The sequence below is a fragment of the Delphinapterus leucas genome, chromosome 9 (genome assembly GCF_059928025.1).
Source record: "Delphinapterus leucas isolate spDelLeu-1000000601 "Yukka" chromosome 9, BTC_Dleu_Yukka2, whole genome shotgun sequence".
Lineage (NCBI taxonomy): Eukaryota > Metazoa > Chordata > Mammalia > Artiodactyla > Monodontidae > Delphinapterus > Delphinapterus leucas.
This window is the reverse complement of record NC_143137.1, coordinates 37,580,865-37,604,447: the sequence shown is the minus strand read 5'-3', so window position 1 is coordinate 37,604,447 and position 23,583 is coordinate 37,580,865. Positions and strand designations below refer to the sequence as shown.

Below are 23,583 nucleotides of genomic sequence, written 5' to 3'. Positions count from 1 at the left end.
TTCTCAACTTCTCTCTCCGAGTCACCTATCACCAGACTTTCCCTCTTCCCAGAATGCCTTTTCCCTACTTGGAAAAATTGTTTATCTTTCAAAGCCCAGCTCAGATGATGGTGACTTCTCTGTGAAGCCTTAAAACAAAACACAACAAAACTTGAAGTTCCCTTGCAGAAATTAGGAAATTACATCCTGGTGCTCCATGGTTAGGGACCGAATAATCCCTATAGACTCAAATCTTGACACTTGCATTCATCTTTCCCTTACAGAATCAATCATCTACCAACTTTTCTAATGTTAATTGTTAGAACCAAAAGGTAATGCATTGTAAACAAAAGATTTATGTAGGGGAAAAAAAACCCAGAAGGACGCACGTCTAATTTCAAGAAGTAAAATATTAGAATTATTAGTCAACACCTGGAAGACCTTGTTTGATTTTTACAAAGGAAACAATAGTTTTCTTTTACCTTTCCTCTCCTCCACAAGGCTAAATTAATCATTCCCCCACCTGTGCTCCCTGAGCAATTTAGGTAAACTTCAGGGATAGCTCTTAAAACCTTATTACAGGTATGGGCCTATACATATGACTCTTTCACTGTAAGTTTCTCAGTTGCAGGAACCAAAGTTTATTCATTTTTGTATGCCCAATCCCAGAACAGTGGCTGGAAAATAGTATTTCTATGCTTTGAAGTTTAAAAGATTAAAGGTGTTTGAAAGCATATTTAACTAAGATGTTTCCCAAGCAATGTACGTTATCTAAACAATGTATACATCTCTCGGACTTCCCTGGTGGCACAGTGGTTAAGAATCTGCCTGCCAATGCAGAGAACACGGGTTCGAGCCCTGGTCTGAGAAGATCCCACATGCCTCAGAGCAACTAAGCCCGTGCGCCACAACTACTGAGCCTGCGCTCTGGAGTCCGTGCTCTGCAACAAAGAAGCCACTGCAATGAGAAGCCCGCACACCACAATGAACAGTAGCCCCTGCTCGCCGCAACTAGAGAAAGCCCACGTGCAGCAACAAAGACCCAACGCAGCCAAAAATTAATTAATTAATTATTTTTAAAAAAATAAACAATGTATACATCTTCCAAGAAAATATACTCTGGATGAGTAAGTTCATTAAGAAATTTTTTGTGTAGCATCATGTAGGCAATTTAAGCATTAGGAATAAAGTTGGACAGTGCTTTATTAGTAGCCATAATAAGATAATGCTAATCAAAACAGAATAAAATTTTCTTTACAATTCATTTGTAAATGTAAATAACACTTATGAATATGAATAACACTTTTCATAAAGAGAAACTTTCTGTAATTGGGAAACTGTTCCTATAGCACTATAAAAACCATAGTTGTTTGTACTTCAATTAAAATTTTTTAAAAAAATAAGTACACTTTACTTCCTGAGTTTTCTAAAACAACTTTTCAGAAGAAAAATAATGCACTAACTTCAAAATGAAAATTTTATATAAGAAATGAAGAAAACTTCATTTGGATGATGCAATTTTAGAAAAATTAGTAAACCATGTTATTTCTTGGAAATTTTACAACTTGTTTTTCCCTGTGGAAGGGCAGTTTGCTTCAGACAGAGAAAGCAATCTTTTCAAACCAAAGGTATACACATGAAATCTAAATTAAAAGTCATAAACTTTGGGAACCCAATGTAACCAGAGTCCATATTTTCTTGTCATGTTGTTAATATTTTAAATCCTAGGTTCCCAGAGATTACGTCAAAATTATAACCAACTGAAAATAACAATGTTTTCTGAAGTAACAAACCTCAGAGAATATTTAATCTAGGAGTTTCTTTTTTTGTTTTAATTGAAGTATAGTTGATTTACAATGTTGTGTTAGTTTCTGGTATATGGCAAATTGAGTCAGTTATATATTTTTTTCAGATTATTTTCCATATATATAAAACTGAATGTATTCTTACTGAATATAGTTCCCTGTGCTATACAGTAGGACCTTATTGTTTATCTATTTTGCATGTAGTAGTTTGTATCTGCTAATCCCAACTCCTAATTTATCCCTCCCCGCCCCTTCCCCTTTGGTAACTGTAAGTTTGTTTTCTATGTCTGTGAGTCTGTTTCTGTTTTGTATGTAAGTTCATTTGTGTATTTTAGAGTCCACATATGTGATATTATATGATATTTGTCTTTCTCTTTCTGACTTACTTCACTTAGTATGATAATCTCTAGGTCCATACATGTTGCTGCAAATGACATTATTTCATTCTTTTTTATGACTGAGTAATATATCTTTGTGTGTATGTGTGCATGCACGCACACGCACGCCTGTGTGTGTGTATATATATATATATATATATATATATATATCTCACATCTTCTTTATCCATTCATCTGTTGATGGACATTTAGGTTGCTTCCATGTCTTGGCTATTGTAAATAGTGCTACTATAAACATTGGGGTGCATGTATCTTTTCGAATTAGAGTTTTCTCCAAATATTTGCCCAGCAGTGGGAGTGCTGGATCATACAGAAACTCTATTTTTAATTTTTTAAGGAACCTCCATACTGTTTTCCATGGTGGCTGCACCAATTTACGTTCCCACCAACAAGGTAGGAGGGTTCCCTTTCCTCCACAACCTGTCCAATCTAGGAGTTTCTACCTGTATCTCAAAAGGTGTGACTGTATCAGATGTTCCTGCTTGCAGTCAAGGAGATTTCCAGCAGCAAGGGGGAAAACACTGCTAGTCATTGGGATTACCAATAAAGAAGAAAATAAACCCAAAAGCAGCTCTGCCCTTCTTTACTTCAGTGATTTACATTCTCACACAATCAATTCCTTAGCTTCTACTGTGGAGCACTAGGATTAAAAATCAAACAACTTAGATAAGTCTTTTGGACTTGTACACACTGTTGTATTTAAAATAGATAACCAATAAGGACCTACTATATAGCACAGGGAACGCTGCTCAATGTTCTGTAATAACATAAATGGGAAAAGAATTTGAAAAAGAATAGACACATGTATATGTATAACTGAAAAAAAGAAAGAAAAGAAAAAACAAATCAAAGAACTTAGATAAATCTTTTGGATAGCCCTTGCTCTAAAGACAGAAATCTATGTTCAAAACTGGGCTCCACTTGCTTACTAGCCAGATTACCTGAAACAAACTATTTAATGTTTCTAAACCTGATTTCCACATCTATAAAGTGGGGATTGCAGTACCACCCACCTCATAAGGTTCTCATATGAGAATTAAATCAGAGGATCCAGGAAACATTCTTAATAGTGCATGATACCAGTCAACAAATAAGATGATAATGATGACTACAGCAACAACAGGACAAAGGGAAACAAAATCAAGTACAACATCCTTTCCATAAGATTCAAGATAAGATTAAGCCTTTGCTTATTGCCCTGAATGTTTTTCCTTTTAAAAACTGGCATACTTTTTTTTATTGCTCTTCACTTATTGTGCTTCACAGATATTTTGTTTTTACAAATTGAAGGCTTGTTTCAACCCTGCATCAAGGGTCTATCAGCTCTATTTTTCCAACAATATATGCTCACTTCGTGTCTCTGTGTCACATTTTGATAATCCTAGCAATATTTCAAATTTTTCATTTATGATACTTGTTATGATGACCTGTGGTCAGTAATCTTCGATGTTGTTATCATAATTGTTTGGGGGCACCACAAACTGTGTCCATATAAAACAGCAAATTTAATCAATAAATGTTGTGTGTGTTCTGACTGCTCCACTGACTGGTCATTCCCCCCACTCCGGCCTTCCCATTCCCTGAGACACAACAATATTTAAATTAGGCCAGTCAATACCCCTACAATAAGTGTTCAAGTGAAAGGAAGAGTTATAGGTATCTCACTTTAAATCAGAAGCTAGAAATTAAAACCATGAAACTCAGATTGGGACTTGAACCCATGCACCAGGACTTGAACCCACATTCTTTTAACTGAGATCACATACCTGGTCTCAGGACTTACTGAAGCTCAGGTTCTTGATGTCTCATGGCAGAAACAATTCAGTGAGAGACAAAGTGATAGGTAGTGGATTTATTTAGAGAGAAACACACTCCATAGACAGAGTGTGGGCCATCACAGAAGGCGAGAGAGGCACCAGGGTATGGGGTTGTCAGTTTTTATAGGGGCAGGTAATTTCATAGGCTAATGAGTTGGAGAAGTATTCCAGTTATTTTGGGGAAAGGGCAGAGATTTCCAGGATTGGGCCACTGCACACTTTTTGATCTTTGATGGTCAGCCTCAGAACTGTTATGGAGCTGGTGGGTGTGTCATTTAGCATATGCTAATGTATTACAATGAGCATATAATGAGATTCAAGGTCCACTGGAAGTCAAATCTTCCACCGTCTTGGACCTATTTGGTTCTAACCAGTTTACGTCGTGTCCTTGGGCTATGTCATCCTTTTAAAGGTTGTGCCCTGCCCCCTTCCCTCCTGTTTCAAAATGATTAAGCTTAGTGATTAAAGGGCGTGGAAAGCCAAGAAAAGCTGAAAGCTAGGCCTCTTAGGTCAGTTAGCCAAATTGTGACTGCAAAGGAAAAGTTACTGACAGAAAGTAAAAGTGCTACTCTAGTGAACACACAAATGATAAGAAAGTGAAACATCCTTATTGCTGATATGGAGGAAGTTTTAGTGGTCTAGAGAGAAGATCAAACCAGCCACAACATTCCCTTCAGCCAAAGACAAATCCAGAGCAAGGTCCTAACTGTCTTCAATTCTGTGAAGGCTGAGAGAGGTGAAGAAGTTGCAGAAGAAAAGTCTGAAGCTAGCGGAGGTTGGTTCATGAGGTTTAAGGAAGGAAGCCATCTCCATAACATCAAAGTGCAAAGTGAAGCAGCAAGTGCTGATGTAGAAGCTGTACAAATTATCTAGAAGATCTAGCTAAGATAATTTATGAAGGTGGCTACACTAAACAACAGATTTTCAATGTAGATGAAAGAGCCTTATACTAGAAGATGCCATCCAGAACTTTCATAGCTAGAGAGAAGTCCATGCCAGGCTTCAAAACTTCAAAGGACAGGGTGAGTCTCTTGTTAGGGGCTAATGCAGCTGGTAACTTTAAGCTGAAGCCAGTGCTCAATTACCATTCTGAAAATCACAGGGCCTTTAAGAATTATGCTAAATCTACTCTGCCTGTGCTCTGTAAATGGAACAACAAAGTTTGAATTACAGCACATCTCTTTACAACATGGTTTGCTGAATTTTTTTTTTTTTTTTTTTTTTTTTGTGGTATGCGGGCCTCTCACTGTTGTGGCCTCTCCCGTTGTGGAGCACAGGCTCTGGATGCGCAGGCTCAGTGGCCATGGCTCACGGGCCCAGCCACTCCGTGGCATGTGGGATCTTCCCAGACCAGGGCACAAACCCCTGTCCCCTGCATCGGCAGGCAGACTCTCAACCACTGCGCCACCAGGGAAGCTTGGTTTACTGAATATTTTAAGGTCTGTGGAGACCTACTGCTCAGGAAAAATATTCCTTTCAAAATATTACTACTTATTGACAATGCATTTGGTCATTGAAGAACTCTGATGGATATATAAGGCTAATGTTGTTTTCACGCCTGCTAACACAACATCCATTCTGTAGCCCATGGATCAAGGAGGAATTTCAACTTTTTTTTTGTCTACTATTTCTACTATTGATAAAGAAACATACATGCTGTGGGGAAAAAAAAAAAAAGAAATTGCTAGAGCCACCCCAACTTTCAGCAACCACAACCCTGATAAATCAGCAGCAACAACAATGAGGCACAACCCTACACCAGCAAAAAGATTATGACTCACTAAAAGCTCAAAAGCTGGTTAGCAATTTTTAGCAATAAAGTATTGTTTAATTAAGATATGTTCATTGTTATTTTTAGACATAATGCTATTGCACTTGATAGACTACAGAATAATGTAAACATAACTTTTATATGCACTGGGAAACGAACAGCAACAACAAAAATCATGTGACTTGCTTTATTGTGCTATTCACTTTATTGCAGTGGTCTGGAACCAAACTTGCAATACTTCTGAGGTACGCCTGAACTAAACTGGAAGTCCTCAGGCTGAAATTTTTACCACCATCACCCCCCGACTACTAAATTCTTGGTGCATGGTTTCATTTCAGCTAAGCAAATAAAGTAAGCATACTTCTATTTTGGATCTCAATTGTTCTGCCTCTAGGAAGTAATCCAGATGAAATTTCAATGTGCATAACTATTGAAAAATATCTTCTAGAAAAACATGATGTCTGGGCTTCCCTGGTGGCGCAGTGGTTAAGAATACGCCTGCTAATGCAGGGGACACGGGTTCAAGCCCTGGTCTGGGAAGATCCCACAGGCCGCGGAGCAACTAAGCCCGTGCGCCACAACTACTGAGCCTACACTCTGGAGCCCACAAGCCACAACTACTGAAGCCCGTGTGCCTACAGCCCATGCTCCACATCAAGAGAAGCCACTGCAACGAGAAGCCCGTGAACCACAACGAAGAGTAGCCCTTGCTCGTCGCAACTAGAGAAAGCCTGTGTGCAGCAATGAATACCCAACGCAGCGAAAAATAAATAAAAATTAAAAAAAAAAAAAAACATTATACCCATTATGTTTTTAAGTTTCATTTTTAAAACATACATACATATATAAATAAAGGTATACAGTAAAAAAAATCTTAAATTAGCTCTGGTTGATGAGATTATAATTTTCTTTTTCTTTTTTTTTGGAAAAACTTTAAGTTACATTAAAAAGAGGTTATATGCTTTGCTCTGACCTAAGTACTATATCATTCACTCTAAGAAAGACAATATAAGTCAGCAGATTTCAACAGATGTTAATAAATTATGTTAAACCTTGAAATGGCAGATATCAAACCTGCTTTTGAAACAAATATAACACAGGAGTTGAGCTTTAACATTCTCCCTGATCAATCTGATGGATTTTTATTTCTCCTACAAACAAATATTATTGTCAAGGTATCCTAAATTCTCAGCATGTGTCTAAGTTCAAATCATATGACAGTCTGGGGGAAATATATGTCTTGATTTAGGAAAATATAACTCCCCTAGACAATTAAACAGAGACATGATAGATTTCTCACCTTGTAAGATTTAGCCACAGCCAAATAATAAATGGTGTTATTATGGTTTCGATTTTTTCTGTAAATTTCTTATTCATTTATTCTCTCATTCACTTTTTAATTAAAACAAAAGAAGTCCACAGCCACAATTCACTACCTATAGCCTACCAATAAAGCCCGGTTTTAACCTCACATCTTTGGGAGCAGTACTGTCAATCTTTTCAGACCTATAACGAGCACTACCCGCCCTGACTATATACAATCTAAAATGTTTAAATAGTATTTTGTGCTTTTCAATAAGATAGTCCCCAGTGGCAGCCACAGGAACCAACAGCAGCCCCCAGACGTCTTCTGAAGAACCATTATTTTAGAGAATTGATTGGTGGGGTGAGGTGTGGCAGAGTGGGACTGTTAAAGTAAGAGAAGAAACTGAAATAATACTTCATTGTAAACTTTCTAACATTGTAGCACTAGCCAGCAAGCAATGAGGTACATGTAAAATAAGTATATTCTGATTACAGAACAATTATTATTAGATGCCATACTTTTGAAAAAACATGCATAAAATTGTGTAAAATGTCATCTTCCTTCTCTTGCCATTCAGGTGTCTTATTGTTTGCATGGCTTCTAGAGTTCTCAGACTTGTCTTACAAGGTATGCATAATAAAATGGACTATACTGTACCCAAGTCTGCATGAAGCTTTAAGTTGGAAGTGGAGCATTCTTTCCAGGTAAAGGGTACTTATTACCCATAGCCCTGAATACTTGACCCCCTACAATGACCATCCATCTAATTCAAAAATTATTCAAACTTTTGACCTCAGGGCCCTTAACCTGGCAAGGTGATTAAAACCTAGACTCACACATACATACTCAGTTACACTTGAGTGCTAAAGGGAAGAAATTCATATCATAAAGCATCTCAGGAAATGTATACTTATTCAGTCCTAGTTACATATGACACTTTATTAATAAGTTTAGAATAATGGGCTCCTCACACTTGCTCCAGCTTCCAGAGGCCCCCACAGGAGCATGTGGCAATACCAGGAAGTCCCCATTAGAAACCTCCCCGCTTCACAGAGTCACTTTAGAGCTCTGGCCTAGACCAGTCACTCCACCTTGACCAGATAATCCTGGCAGCCTCTCTCTGCTCACACGTGTAGACTTTGGACAGGTTTCACATGAGCTGGAACAGAGATATATTTTTATATGCCCAACTTAAAAGACAACAAAGGATGCCTTTGTTAAGGAAGTGAAGTTATAAAAATTAATTCACGCTTTCTTTTACTCATTCATTCCTTCATCGCTGAAAAACTCCTGAATTCCAATTCTGCTAGGCATTGTGCTAGGCAATGGGATTCCTCACCCTTGAAAATCCAAATATGATTCGAATCACATTTTAGTCAGAGATTTAAGAGACTTTTAAAAAATATTCACTTTAAATTGAGGTGAATATTTTCTCATCCTTTTGATATTTCTGCATGAAATTTTATTCACTGGAAAATAATTTGTATTTCTGTAGATACTAAATTTCTTAACTATTTTTTAAAAAGCCTTTAAAGCTATATTAATAAAATTTTTAAATGGACATATACCATTTTAATTTAACTTGGAAGAATAGTGAGTTGCTAATTTTTCATTCTTTAGATTATATTTTCTATGTATATATAGGGACACATCAAAGTTTTACAGGCACTCTCATATATTGCTTGTACAAATAAAAATCTTTACAAACTATCTGAAAGGTAATTTGCCAAAATGTATCTAAAGTAGTCTTATCCTTAGGCCTGGAAATGTCATATTTAGAAACTTATCCTAAGGAAATAATCAAAAATATGTACAAGGATGCTCATATTATTTATGATAGGTGAATAACTGAGCCAACCTAAATACCAATAATAGAAAACTGATTAAAATAGTAATGGTTAAACCATATTATATATGGATACCAGAAGCCATTAAAAATCACATTGCAGAGAAATATTTAAGGATATTTGGATATGTCTGGCAAAATAAATTAGGTGAAAATGTGATAAATGGAAAAAAACAAATTGGTGTGATCCAGCTTAGAAAGGGAAGGGAGGAAGGGAGAGAAGGAGGGAGGGAAGGGGGAAGGAAAACTGCAGAAAGGTATGAGAAGAACTTATAATGGTTTAGAAATGCAAACTTTTAGTCAAAAGTCTGGGCTTAAATCTGAGTAATCTTCAACAGATTAATCTCTCTGCTCCTGTTTCTTCACCTGTAAAATGGATTAGTAATAGTACCTTCATCATAGGATTTCCAGGGATATTAAACAAACTATTATATTTAAACTGAATACTATACTATAATGCCTGGAACACACTGATCACTCAGTACTTTTTAACTATTAGTATTATACAATAACATCTTAAAGTAATTAATTCTGGAAGGTGATGTAAATTATTTTTATTAACTTTTTAAAGGAAAAAAGCATCTGATTTTTTTTTAAATAGAGGAGTATCTAATTTTATTTTTTCACAATTTTATTTATTTATTTATTTAATTTATTTATTTTTGGCTGCATTGGGTCTTCATTGCTGCACACGGGCTTTCTCTAGTTGCAGCAAGCGGGGGCTACTCTTCGTTGTGGTGCACAGGCTTCTCATTGCAGTGGCTTCTCTTGTTGTGGAGCATGGGCTCTAGGTGCACGGGCTTCAGTATTTGTAGCATGCAGGCTCAGTAGTTGTGGCTCATGGATAGAGCGCAGGCTCAGTAGTTGTGGTGCACGGGCTTAGTTGCTCCGCAGCATGTGGGATCTTCCTGGACCAGGGCTGAACCCGTGTCCTCTGCATTGGCAGGCAGATTCTTAACCACTGCGCCACCAGGGAAGCCCCAAGCATCTGATTCTTATATCTTTTTATTACAAATATTTTTGAAGTTTGCTTTCTTCTTAAGTTCCTTAGTGTTTAAGCATCCCCTTTATTCACATCACTGTAACTAGACTGCAAGGTTACAATCTGCAAACTTTCTGGTTCAATGCAATAATGCAATTACTACAACACACTACCATTAAATATGTGTATGGTGTTTCCCTGCTAATAAAACATATTGAGACAGCTATTCAAATTAAGAGTTCTAATTAATCACAAAATGAAATAGGTGATGTATAATTAATGAAATATTAAATTGATATAAACATTTCTACATAGTAACAAGAAGACAGATTACTATATGTCATCTAAGCCAGCGACACAGACACATCTATGTACTGACACCAAGGTACATCTATATACTGATGAATCTTTAACGTCCTCATAAAACTGAATAAGGCCTTCTTATTCACTAGTACGTCCTTCTCCATTGCCCAGAAGAAACCATATTTCCCTCTGATGTGCCCTCCTGACCCAAAAAGAAGTTCATAGTAAGATGTGTAGCAACAGAAAGAATTTGGTTCAACAAATAAAAAAAGGTTTTTAGGAGGCTGCTGGGATGATTTCCCCAGGTGTACATAACTCCAAAGAGGCCAAACTCCCAAGTAGGTGCAGTGCACAGCAATCTATTCACTTCACGTGTACAATATCTATAAACAAATCTGTGAAAATGAGACCATGGATTTTAAATCCTTCAGCTCTTCATTGCTGAACCTGACACTGCATCATATGAAACAAAAAAAGCCCCCATTCTAGCAGCACAAGTGGGTATAAAGAGAAATTTTGGTCCATGGGACCTCTGAATTACATAAATCAAAGCTATTAGAATTCAAGGGATCGACTGTGAAGAAAACCATCTATTGAAAGGAATCAAGGAGCACTGTGGCAGATAAAAGGGACAAAAGCATACAATCCTTATATTAATCATCTACTGCTATAAAACAAACTACTCCAAAACTTAAAACAGTTATCAGCTGTTTGCTCTTGATTCTCTGCATTTAGGCTATGCTAAATGACTAACCAGGTGGTTAGTAAGCTAGTGTGACCTGAGATCATTCAGGCAACTGCAATCATAGAGATAGCAGTGATCCCAGAGGACAAGCTCCACTGTGTAAGCATCTAACAAACCTCTGTAGACATGTTCGCTATAATTCCACTGGCCAAAGGAAGTCATATGGCCAAGCCAAGAGTCAGGGTAGGAGTCTACAAAAGAGCTTGAGAACCAAGAGGCATGGCTTATAGGAGTTGGGGGGAGGGGAGGGGATGTTAATGTAACAATCTATCAAAGTTCTGCCATCTGGACCCAATGAATCATATCCCTCCCACATGCAAACACATGCAACCCTTCCCAGGATTTCCAACATCTCTGACTTTTGCAAAAGGATCAAATTTTATTACCTCATAATATGCATCAGCTCCAAGTATGGATGAGGGTACAACTTGAATGCAGCTCATCTTGAATCAGAAGTTTACGAAGCAAAAAGAAAAAATTGTCTGTCCCCCAAATATCCAACATACAATGGAAAGACAGGGGACAGGATAACTACAATAGATTTTAAAAGGGAATAGGAGAAACACAGAAGTCATTTATCCATACAGGTCTAAAATCCAGCAGCAGATGTTGTCAGAGCCTCCTAACACAGGGACAGGAATATTCTTTTAATTAGGGCCCATTTCTGTTATCTGGAATGGTTTCCTAATCTATTCTTCTCCATGGCTCTTTGCTCTGCCCTCTGGGCTTTGGGGTTCTTTTTAAACAGAAATGCTCCTATTCATAGTAAATTGAGGCCAAGAGGCCTCTTTTTAAACTGACCATCCCTTTTAGTATAAGCCAATTCTAATCTCTTAAAACTTTGTAGACTTCCTATGCATCTAACTGAGGTTCATTCTATCCCCCCTAAAACTATATCCATAAATCTTTCAAACTAGATCTTGCTCTAATTTGGAAGTGTTAGGTTGTTAGGGCACAAAACCCTTAAGATTATTATCATCTTATCATCTCTTTCATCTAGATAAAAGGAACTACCTTAAATCTTTCTAAGATATTAATAAAGAGTACTTGATATTTACTCCAGGCCACTTTTTACTTTAAGAATCTTTTGCCTGCCAGAGACTACTAAAGAAACGGCTTTATTTTCCAATACAGAAATTCCTGGACACCCTGTATTTCCTCTAATTTCTGCTTTAAGTTCATTTCTCTCTTCCCATACGTTATACAAAGCTATCAGAAGCCAGTTGACAATTTCAACATTCTGCCTGGATCCTTAAGCCAGATCTGCAAATTCAGTACATACATCTTCTGTATTCTAAGTTCCTGTAAGTAACAGTTTTTAAAATTGTTTCAGAACCATAAAAATGCATCATCATCATTCCAATCTCCAATAACAGTTTCCTCACCACCTCTCCAGATTCCATTAACAGTTGTTTGTCATTTTTCCAGCCTCTGCCAACAATTCCTTTACCATTTTTCTAGACCTCAACTGCGACCCAGTCCCAAAACCAATGCAACATATTTTAGGATTTTGTTATGGCATCACCTCACTAATAATACCAATTTTAGTTTCAGTCACCTATTGCTGCATGACAAACCATTCCAAAACTGTGCCTTAAAAGAATAACCATTTATTTGATCATCATGCTGCAATTTGGGCTCCACTCAGTGGGAGCAAATCCTCTGCTGCTTTCTCCTGTGGTCACTCATGTGGTTGTAACCATATGGGGCTCAAATGGGGCTGGAAGCCCTAGATGGCCCTAGTCATATGTCAGGTATTTACCTGGGGATTGTTGGCCAGAATGTCTCATTTGTCCTTCAATGTGCCCTCTAGCAGGACAGCCTGAGTTTCTTGCATGTTCCCAGTTCACAAGTGCTCACCATGTTTCCACTTGAATAACATCTGCTGATGCCCCATGGTTAAAGCAAGTCACATGGCCAGAGTCAATGTGGGGGGAACTATACAAATCAATGAGGGACTTATGATTCATTGAGAAGCTATTACTGTAAAAATCTACGAGTCTCCCACCCTAAGTGAATGTGCCATTCTCTCAGCTGACACTCTGTGCTTCCTATCGGTCATTTTAAAAACTACAGAAATAAAATATGGTTTATATTGTAAAAAAGAAAGAGAGGAAGGAAGGAAGGAAGGAAGGAAAGGAGGGAGGGAGGAAGAAAATTAGCTGGTAAAACAAGTAAACTAAATGAAGCAAAAAAAATTAACATTCTTAAAATGTCTTAAAAAATTAAAAAACATTCTTAAAGCTACAAAGTGCAGAACACACATTTTAAAGTTTTAATAAAGCAGAAAGATAATATAAAAGTAAAATTAGGAAGAGGAAATAAAAACAAAGTTTATAAACTAGTAAGAAAATCTACAATGAAAATAATATAAATTGATAAAACAACTGATATGAGATTAAAAACAAGAAAATAAGCTAAAACTAGCACAGATATATGGTAAATAATTCAATAGACAAAAGGATGGGGAATAAAAAATATATTTTTAAAAAATACTAAGAGTTAGAATTCAAAAGCTTAACAAACCAAGGCAATCAGGATTTTTCAAGCAAAAGTTGTTCGCATTTTGGCAAATCCCCCAACAATCCGTCATACCCAAGAGCTGGGGCTCTCTGTAAAAAACCAGTTCTCAAACTTGAGCATTTACAGGCTTGTCACAATGCAGATTCCAAGATCCTAGCAGTGATTCTAATTTCATAGATCTGAAATAGGGCTCGGGTACACAGGTAGTGTTAATAAAAAAGGCCCAATAACCACACTAACTGCAAAAGGGCTTTCTCAGACCATGCACCTCCTTATCCTTTGTGTTGCATTTACTGCTTGAAGCCATTATGACAAGCCCACATTTAAAATTTCAGAATCAAGAGCTAACATGCTCCACTCCCTTAGTTATAGCTCAATTTGAGCAGCTTCACCCTTTCAATCCTCCCTCCAGCAATAAAGCAGCATTTTTCATATTACAGGTCATGACCAGTCAGTGAGTCGTAGAATCAATTTAATGGGTTGTGACCAGAATAGAAAATATCAGAGGGCATTGCACATAATGATGGTAGTTACAGTTTAAGCACTGTTACATGAAACTTTTGTTTCAGTCATGTGTCTGTGTGTACTATGAAAACCTATAATATGAGTCATGGGCAAAAAGGTTTGAAAATTTCTGCTATAAAGAATATGATGGATTCATCAGGGAGCTAAAAAGTTTTTCAGGTGCAAAGTGCAGAAACACCCTCAAATTTAAAGGAAAAAAATTTTAATGATGATAATTTCATTTTATCATATTGCTATAGGGTTTAATTATTCAGGCACTTTAATGCTTCAAAGAACAAATTTAATATGCAGTTATTCACCATCCCCTTGAACAGGTAGGTAAGAGAAATATGGTCCCTTTCTTTTAGAAGCTTACAAAGTAATTAGTATTAACGCATAGTTAAGATGACTAGAGGACAATAAAAAAGAATTTATAATCATAAGGTAAATTTACAGGGCTGTAGGATTTCAAATAAGTGAATGATGGAATTAGGGAAAGTTGCATAAAGAAGATAGGACTTGAGTTTAGCCTTAAAGGAAGTGTAAGGTAAAGAAAAAGCAGACAGGAAAAGGTACAGTATTAAGTCTTGTTGTATAGTCAAACTAGGCTAACTGCGTATAAAAAGAATCTCCAAAGCTCAGTCTATAATACAATAGTGAGTGGATTTACTACACCCACTATTGGGTGTAGTACAATACACCCAGTACTACACCCAGTCATCGGGAAACCCAGGTTCTTTCTATCTTGTAGATCCACCATCTCCTGTGGCCTCCAAGTCTTCAACTGGATCCTCTGCATTCAGCCGGCAGACAGAAGAGAGAGCATGGATTACAAAGAAGGATTTTATGGGTCAGGCCTGGAAATGGCACCTCATTTTTCTGGTCTTTTTTCACTGGCCAGAACTCAGTCACATTTGACTACTAGGAAAGGAAAAAATACAGCCTAGGACCAAAATGTTGTACCTCCATTCATCACTAGCTCTCTCTCACAACTAAAACATCCTAGAAGTAATTAACAAATACAGGAAGACTCTGAAAGATGTAAAGAAGATATACTGGAGGCTAGGGACCTTAGGACTTGAGGAGTGACATGGTGGTGAGTTCCCTGGGTTTTCCTTTTGCTTCCCGTGCATCCTAGATGAGGTGCTGGAGAAGCCTGCAACCAGGAACCACCAATAGTCAGGACAAAAAAGCCTGAAGAAGAGCCTATTTTTTACCCAAAAGACTGGAAAAGGATGGCCAAGTGCAACAAAAAAACACATTTTTTATAATACCTGTCCTAATCCAGCCAAACACCAAAGGAAAAACTGGCCCAACACCGTCGTGTCGGTGGGCTGAGCAGGGACCTAGACTTCCAGCCTCACCCAGCAGCCGTGAGACTGGGCAGGGTCCCTTCACTTCCCCTGACTCAGCAACAAAGAGGTAGAATGAGAGTGCAGGCAGTGCTAATCAGCACACTTTCTCCTACCCCAGTGTTAGTTTGGCAATTTCTTTAAAAATTAAACATAAATGTGTCATACAACTTAGCAATTCCACTCCTAGGTATCTGCCCAAGAGATATGTTTATACAGAGACCTGTACACAAATGTCCACAGCAGCATTATTCACAATAATGAAACTGTAGAAACAACCTAAATGTTCATCGACTGGTGAACAGATAAACAGAATGTGATATATCCATACAATGGAATACTATTCAGCAATAAAATTATACCAACTATTGATATATGGTACAACATAGACAAACCTCAAAACACATTATGGTAAGTAAAAGAAGCCAGACAAAAAGACCACATATAGTTTGGTTCTATTCACCGGAAATGTCCAGAAAAGGCAAATCTATAAAGCAGATCAGTGGCTGCCTAAGGCAAGGTGGAAGCAAGAATTAACTTCAAACAGGCATGAGGAATCTTGGAAACTTTCTAAAAGGTGATGACTGTACAGTGCTACAAATTCAATAAAAATCATTAAGTCACTCAGAATGGGTATAAACCTGTTTTTTAAAAACTAGATGGAATAAAATAATGAGCTACTATGTTATCCATCATCTAGATTCAACATTATGAACTCATGGCCAATCTTGTTTCATCTGTAACCCCACTCCACTTTTCCTCCTCTAATATTAAAATAAATTTCAGCTATTTTATATATATGTATGTATAGGTATGTATGTATATTTCATTGCAAATTTTATTAGATTCATAGTGTAGAAGATAAGGATTTTTAACCAAATCACAATATCATTTTTACATCTTAAAAAATATATTAAAGCACACTTTGCTTGACCATTTTAAATAATATTTTGTTGCTTTCTCATATTTTCAGTTTCCTTTTTTATTTCTTTAAACAAACTACATTTAACAGCTGATAGTTCTAATATCTAAAGTCTTTAAGGTCTGATTCTACCAAGGGTTGTTATTGACTCTCATTTAAAGCACTCACTTCCTTGTATGATATTTTTTACTGTGATATCATGTTCATCAAACTTTGCATGTGCCCAGGAGGACTGCTGATAGCTTCTGCCAGGTGCCTGAGGCTGCCCTTAAACCCCTGTCCACTATAAATTACTATCTCTGTTTAGGGTTTTTCAGTTACAGTGAAAGAGAATTCAAATCTCAATTCCACCTTAGGGCTTTAACTCTGTACTCAGAGACTTGACAATTTTTCTCTCGTAACAGATTCTGGTTTTAGTTTATCAGTTCCCCAAAGATGTGTCTCTTCCATGATCCTGAATTTATTCAGAATTTCTGTCCCAACTCTCTACTTTGTATCAGTCCAGGGCTGATCCCCATGTGGCCATTAAAACCAAAACTCTAAGTTACCAGGAAATGACAAATGTCCAGAAGACAGCTGATTATTTTAATGTGTACTTACTACTCTAGAAATGTATTCCCCCTTATGTGTGGTCTCTGGTCATTTCCCTTACCTTTCTGCAAGGTCACTATAGATTTTTAAAGATTTTTAATGTTTTATTGTTACTTTTTAATTAGTTCTGCATGGGAAATATTTTCAAGATGTCTATTCTGCCGTCTTTCCAGAAACTGAATTCTAATTCCTTCTTAGAAAATCTATAATCTTCAGTTTAACATAGAGTGTCTTCCATCAACCTGAGTTTCACTTTAAGATCTTTCATCTCCCACTTATAATATAAGCTTGACTGAGCTCTGCCCACCAAAGCTACAACCAGCTCTACCCACCACCAGTCCCTCCCATCAGGAAACTTGCACAAGCCTCATAGATAGCCTCATCCACCAGAGGGCAGACAGCAGAAGCAAGAAGAACTACAATCCTGCAGCCTGTGGAACAAAACCCACATTCACAGAAAGACAGACAAGATGAAAGGCAGAGGGCTATATACCACATGAAGGAACAAGATAAAACCCCAGAAAAACAACTAAATGAAGTGGAAATAGGCAACTCTCCAGAAAAAGAATTCAGAATAATGGTAGTGAAGATAATCCAGGACCTCGGATAAAGTATAGAGGCAAAGATCGAGAAGATGCAAGAAATGTTTAACAAAGACTTAGAAGAATTAAAGAAAAAACAAACAGAGATGAACAATACAATAACTGAAATGAAAAATACACTAGAAGGAATTAATACCAGAATAACTGAGGCAGAAGAATGGATAAGTGACGTGGCAGACAGAATGGTGGAATTCACGGCAATGGAACAGAATAAAGAAAAAAGGAATGAAAAGAAATGCAGACAGCATAAGAGACATCTAGGACAACATTACACGCAACAACATTCGCATAATAGGGGTCCCAGAAGGAGAAGAGAGACAGAAAGGACCATAGAAAATATTTGAAGAGATTATAGTATCTTCCCTAACTTCCCTAACATGTGAAAGGAAGTAGCCACCCAAGTCCAGGAAGCACAAAGAGTCCCATACAGGAAAAACCCAAGGAGAAACATACCAAAACACACAGTAATCAAATTGGCAAAAATTAAGGACAAGGAAAAATTATTGAGAGCAGCAAGGAAAAAACGACAAATAACATACAAGGGAATTCCCATAAGGTTAACAGCTGACTTCTCAGTAGAAACTCTACAAGCCAGAAGGGAGTAGAACGATACACTTAAAGTGATGAAAGGAAAGAACCTACAACCAAGATCACTCTACCCGGCAAGGATCTCACTCAGATTCGATGGAGAAGTCAAAAGCTTTACAGGCAAGCAAAAGCTAAGACAACTCAGCACCACCAAACCAGCTCTACAACAAATGCTAAAGGAACTTCTCCAAGGGGGAAACACAAGAGAAGAAAACAACATACAAAAACAAACCCAAAACAATTAAGAAAATGGTAGTAGGAACATACATATCCATAATTACCTTAAACGTGAAGGGATTAAATGCTCCAACAAAAAGACACAGGCTTGCTGAATGGATACAAAAACAAGACCCATATATATGCTGTCTACAAGAGACCCACTTCAGATCTAGGGACACATACAGACAGAAAGTGAGGGGATGGAAAAAGATATTCCATGCAAATGAAAGTCAAAAGAAAGCTGGAGTAGCAATACTCATATCAGATAAAAGAGATGTAAAAATAAAGAATGTTACAAGAGGCAAGGAAGGACACTACATAATGATCAAGGGATCAACCCAAGAAGAAGATATAACAATTATAAACATATATGCACCCAATATAGGAGCACCTCAATATTAAGGCAACTGCTAACAGCTATAAAAGAGGAAATCGACAGTAACACAATAATAGTGGGGGACTTTTAACACCTCACTTACACCAATAAACAGATCAACCAAACAGAAAATTAATAAGGAAACACAAGCTTTAAGTAACACAATAGACCAGAGAGATTTAATTGATATTTATAGGATATTCCACCAAAAACAGCAGATTAAACTTTCTTCTCAAGTTCGCATAGAACCTTGTCCAGGATAGATCACATCTTGGGCCACAAATCAAACCTCAGTAAATTTAAGAAAACTGAAATCATATCAAGCATCTTCTCTGACCACAACGCTATGAGATTAGAAATCAATTACAGGGAAAAAAACATAAAAAACACAAACACATGGAGGCTAAACAATATGTTACTAAATAACCAAGAGATCACTAAAAAATAAAAGAGGAAATCAAAAAAATACCTAGAGACAAATGACAATGAAAAAACAATGATCCAAAACCTATGGGATGCAACTAAAGCAGTTCTAAGAGGGAAGTTTATAGCAATACAAGCCTACCTCAAGAAACAACAAAAATCTCAAATAAACAATCTTACACCTAAAGGAACTAGAGAAAGAAGAAGAAACAAAACCCAAAGTTAGCAGAAGGAAATAAAGCATAAAGATCTGAGCAAAAATAAATGAAATAGAAACAAAGAAAACAGTAGCAAAGATCCATAAAACTAAAAGCTGGTTCTTTGAGAAGATAAACAAAATTGATAAACCATTAGCCAGACTCATCAAGAAAAAGAGGGAGAGGACTCAAATCAATAAAATCAGAAATGAAAAAAGAGAAGTTACAACAGACACCACAGAAATAAAAAGCAGCCTAAGACACTACTACAAGCAACTCTATGCCAATAAAATGGACAACCTCGAAGAAATGGACAAATTCTTAGAAAGGTATAACCTTCCAAGACTGAACCAAGAAGAAATAGAAAATATAAACAGACCAATCACAAGTAATGAAATTGAAACTGTAATTAAAAATCTTGCAACAGGGCTTCCCTGCTGGTGCAGTGGTTGAGAGTCCGCCTGCTGATGCAGGGGACACGGGTTCGTGCCCCGGTCTGGGAAGATCCCACATGCCGCAGAGCGGCTAGGCCCGTGAGCCGTGGCCGCTAAGCCTGCGCATCTGGAGCCTGTGCTCCGCAACAGGACAGGCCACAACAGTGAAAGGCCTGCGTACCACAAAAAAAAAAAAAATCTTGCAACAAACAAAAGTCCAGGACCAGATGGCTCCACAGGTGAATTCCATCAAACATTTAGAGAAGAGCTAATCCCATCCTTCTCAAAGTCTTCCAAAAAACTGCAGAGGAAGGAGCACTCCCAAACTCATTCTATGAGGCCACCATCACCCTGATACCAAAACCAGATAACCATACTACAGAAAAAGAAAATTACAGACCAATATCACTAATGATCTGTAATTTTCTGCAAATATTATATGTGATATAATATCACTTCAAAAATCCTCAACAAAAAACTAGCAAACAGAATCCAACAACATATTAAAAGGATCACACACCATGATCAAGTGGGATTTATCCCTGGGATGCAAGGATTCTTCAATATACACAAATCAATCCATGTGATACACCATATTAACAAATTGAAGAATAAAAACCCTATGATCATCTCAATAGATGCAGAAAAGGCTTCTGACAAAATTCAACACCCATTTATGATAAAAACTCTCCAGAAAGTGGGCATAGAGGAAACCTACCTCCACATAATAAAGGTCTTATACGACAAACCCACAGCAAACATCATTCTCAATGGTGAATATCTGAAAGCATTTCCTCTAAGATCAGGAAAAAGACAAGGATGTCCACTCTCACCACTATTATTCAACATAGTGTAGGAAGTCCTAGCCACAGCAATCAGAGAAGAAAAAGAAATAAAAGGAATACAAGTTGGAAAAGAAGAAGTAAAACTGTCACTGTTTGCAGATGACATGATACTATACATAGAGAATCCTAAAAATGCCACCAGAAAACTACTAGAGCTAATCAATGAATTGGTAAACTTGCAGGATACAAAATTAATGCACAGAAATCTCTTCTATTCCTATATACTAACGATGAAAAATCTGAAAGAGAAATTAAGGAAACACTCCCATTTACTATTGTAACATAAAGAATAAAATATCTAGGAATAACCTACCTAGGGAGACAAAAGATCTGTACACAGAAAACTATAAGACATTGATGAAAGAAATTAAAGATGATACCAACAGATGGAGAGATATACCATGTTCTTGGATTGGAAGAATCAATATTGTGAAAATGACTATATTACCCAAAGCAATCTACAGATTCAATGCAATTCCTATCAAATTACCAATGGCATTTTTTACAGAACTAGAAATAAAAAAATCTTAAAATTTGTATGGAGACACAAAAGACCCTGAATAGCCAATGCAGTCTTGAGGGAAAAAAGCAGAGCTGGAGGAATCAGGCTCCCTGACTTCAGACTATACTACAAAGCTACAGTCATCAAGACAATATGGTACTGGCACAAAAACAGAAATATAGATCAATGGAACAAGATAGAAAGCCCAGAGATAAACCCACGCACCTATGGTCAACTAGTCTATGACAAAGGAGGCAAGGATATACAATGGAGAAAAGACAGTCTCTTCAATAAGTGGTGCTGGGAAAACTGGACAGCTACACATAAAAGAATGAAATTAGAACACTCGCTAACACCATACACAAAAATAAACTCAAAATGGATTAGAGACCTAAATGTAAAAGACCAGACACTCTAAAACTCTTAGAGGAAAACATAGGGAGAACACCCTTCGACATAAATCACAGCAGGATCTTTTTTGATCTACCTCCTAGAGTAATGGAAATAAAAACAAAAATAAATATATGGGACCTAATGAAACTTCAAAGCTTTTGCATGGCAAAGGAAACCATAAACAAGACGAAAAGACAACCGTCAGAATGGGAGAAAATATTTGCAAATGAATCAACAGAAAAAGGATTAATCTCCAAAATATATAAATGGCTCATGCAGCTCAATATTAAAGAAACAAACAACCCAATCAAAATATGGGCAGAAGGCCTAAATAGACATTTCTCCAAAGAAGACATACAGGTGGCCAAGAAGCACATGAAAAGCTGCTCAACATCACTAATTATTAAAGAAATGCAAATCAAAACTACAATGAGGTATCACCTCACACCAGTTAGAATGGGCATCATCAGAAAATTGACAAACAACAAATGCTGGAGAGGGTGTGGAGAAAAGGGAACCCTCTTGCCCTGTTGGTGGGACTGTAAATTGATACAGTCACTATGGAGAACAGTATGGAAGTTCCTTAAAAAACTAAAAATAGAACTACCATACGACCCAGCAATCCCACTACTGGGCATATACCCAGAGAAAACCATAATTCAAAAAGACACATGCACCCCAATATTCATTGCAGCACTATTTACAATAGCCAGGTCATGGAAGCAACCTAAATGCCCATCAACAGATGGTACATATATACAATGGAATATTACTCAGCCATAAAAAGGAACGAAATTGGGTCATTTGTAGAGATGTGGATGGACCTAGAGACTGTCATACAGAGTGAAGAAAGTTAGAAAGACAAAACAAATATCATATATTAATGCATATATGTGCAACCTAGAAAAATGGTACAGTAGAACTGGTTTGCAGGGCAGAAATTGAGACAAAGATGTAGAGAACAAAAGTATGGACACCAAGGGGGGAAGCAGGGGTAGTGGTGGTGGTGGGATGAATTGGGTGATTGTGATTGACATGTATACACTGTTGTGTATAAAATGGATGAGTAATAAGAACCTGCTCTATAAAAAAATAAATAAAATAAAATTCAAAAAAAATAACATAAGCTTAATTTCTATCTTTGTTTAAATGCCAAATGTACTATGAAACCATCCCCAAATTAAATAACTTACTAATTACATCATTCAATAAACCAAAACAAAATGGAACGAAATATCTCTGTGAACAGGAATACTATCAGGAGGCATTATAGCACAGTGATAAAGCACAACTTTTATTGGTTATTATTTAGTAAAATGGAAAGCATTATCAGAGTTGGTTCAAATCACTTCTAAAACCTAATGGCTATGTAAGTTAATATAAATCATATCAAATGTCTGGCCTCAGTTTTCTCAAATGTAAAGTTTAGAACCTGAATCAATATCTCTTAATGTATCAAAATTTCTAGGTATATGAATCTGAATAAAATGTTAAATTTTTAATTTAAAAATCTGTAAAAATCATTACTATACCAATCAGCGAGCATCATGAGTATACTCAGCAGAGCCTACTCTCAACTGGTTCAATAACAACGTTTGTGGGTATATATACTCACACATACATATGTGTGAGTATATACACATAGAAACATAGATGCATATATTATATGTTATATGTTATCTATTATATGTTATATATGGGGGGAGGAGAGGAAAGAAAGAGAAAGGAAGAGAATAAAATCAACCCGGCAAAATACTGAAAACTGGTGAATCTGAGTAGAGAGCACATGGGAGTTATCTGTACTACTCTTAAAACTTTTCTGTAAATCTAAAATTACTTCAACGTTTAAAAAAGAGAGAGTGCTGTGAAGTCAGTGTTTAAACAACAGACCTAACCCTGGCTATATAGAACAGAAGCTCACTGCTATTCTATCACAGGACGTGAAGAAAATCCATGAAGGGACATTATAAAGTTATCACTCACTCACTGTTTCAGTATCACATATGTTTGTTGCTATAAATACAAACTGATCTATTTAAACTCTCTATTAATGACAGGTTGCAGAACTACATAAAAATGCATAACATCCTAAGGGGTTAAAACCTCAGGTGAGATTTTTGAGCGAAAAGTAATTTGGGAAGAAAGCACACGTGTAAGCTA

At 36.8% G+C, this 23,583-nt stretch overlaps 1 protein-coding gene across 2 annotated transcripts in view; it reads right to left on the bottom strand.

Moving 5' to 3' along the window:
• Positions 1-23,583, bottom strand: part of IMMP2L (inner mitochondrial membrane peptidase subunit 2) — a 935,747-nt gene that overhangs the window by 857,154 nt on the left and 55,010 nt on the right. The window lies entirely within an intron of this gene.